The following is a 1844-nucleotide window of genomic DNA, read 5'->3' as shown; positions in this document are numbered from 1 at the left end:
TGGGGTCTGCTGTTCATTTTCCCAGTTCTATGTGGGAATCCCTTTGGCCACCCTGGCCAACAACTCAAAAGAAGGTATCATTTTTCTGGCATTGTTGCTTGTTATGTGGCCTTTAGCTATACGTATAGACTCTTATGAAGTTATGTTGGCCCATTTAATCTTTGGTTATACTTTCCTTTTGGGTGTTTAGGCCATACAGTTGGTCCAGATAAACTGATTTGTTTTTACTCTTAAGGTTGTTTGAGGATCTGTTCCTCGGGAGTCACATGGGCTTGGGAGGAGCCCCTGGCTCCTTTCTTTTACCAGTTCCACCTATGTGAAGATAAGTCAAAGGTCCTGCTCCATCATGGTTGCCTTCTCTTGGAAGCATGGAGGAAATGATTCCTCTGTGTTGACCCTCCTCTTTATAGACTGGATACTGGTTCAAGTCCATCTGGTGGGGCCTCGGCCTCCTTGATCACATTTTTTTATAATTTTATAATTTATTTTTATTATTTTTAAGAGAGAGACAGAGTGTGCATGTGAGTGCAGGTGCCTAGGAGGTCAGAGGTGTCAGACTGCCCTGGAGCTAGAGTGGTTGTGAATTGCCCACCCTGGGTCCTGAGAACTGAACTTGGATCCTCTGCAAGAGTAGTACTTGCTCTTAACCACTGAGCCATCTCTCTAGTCCCCCAAATTCTATTTTTTAAAGGGTGGGGTGAATCCTATTCTTTGAATATGTTGTTAATGCTATGAAAGATGGTGAAAAGTCTGTGGAATGCTCCAGACTAAAGAAGGCTCAGGAGACCTGACAGCTAAGTCAAATGTGGCCCTATTCTGTACCCAGGACTCTTGAGTAAACAGTGCTACAAAAGACATCATTGGGGCTGGAGGGATGAGAAAGCACTTGCCAAACAAATGTGAGGACTGAACTCAGATCTCAAGAACCTATGAAAAAGCTAGGTGGGCCCCCCTATAATTCCAGTGCACAGGAAGTAGAGACAGGATCCCCAGAGCAAGCTGGCTGGACTAGCAGAAATGGTGAGCTCCAGGTTCAGTGAGAGACCTTGGCTCAACACATAAAGTACAGAGCAACCAAGGAAGACACTGACTTCACCTGTGATCCTTTATGTGCACGCATGTATGCCTATACACATGTAAACATGCACTCCACACATATATACACACGTATCCCATCCCCAAATAAAAGACATCATTGCTTCAATTGAGAAAGTTGGATGTGAATGAGTTTAAAATGAGTGAGTTAAAAAATGTTCCGCAGATTTAAAATCTGTTGAAGTTGGTAAGTGTGCTGTGGGTGCACGGGAGTGAAAACACACACTGAAATAGTTACTGAAGGGTCATGATATATCAGATTTATTCTTAGATGATTGAAGAAAATCGTGCATGTGCCTATGTGTGTGAGAAAGAAAGAATTCGAATGTGTATATAGAGATGGAGAGACATGGGAAAGCAAAGAGGATGAAAAATGCCAAGAAAAGGGAAATCCAGGCAAATGGCAGACCAGCGTGCTATTTTTACTCTATAGTTTTTATTCTATAGTTGTTTTCTATGTTTGGGACTACTTCCAAACAAAAAAGTTTTGCTTTGTTTTTAACTCAGAAATCTTACTTTTTTTCTCACTTGGGCTTCTGGTTCAATTAGAGGAACAAAGGAAATAAAAGAAAAACATAGTCGAGTTCAGCAATACACCATTGCTCATGTATCACAATTTAAATGCACTGTTGACCTTGTAAATAATTTGTGCCAGGGACGGAGGTTCGTGCCTATAATCTCAGTACTTGGGAAGTTGAGGCGGGTCGATTGCTGTGAGTTTGAGGCCAGTGAGGACCTTGTCTCAAAAA

This window comes from Nannospalax galili, unplaced genomic scaffold (assembly GCF_000622305.1).
Source record: "Nannospalax galili isolate Female #2095 unplaced genomic scaffold, S.galili_v1.0 scaffold11, whole genome shotgun sequence".
Lineage (NCBI taxonomy): Eukaryota > Metazoa > Chordata > Mammalia > Rodentia > Spalacidae > Nannospalax > Nannospalax galili.
This window is presented reverse-complemented; position numbering follows the sequence as displayed.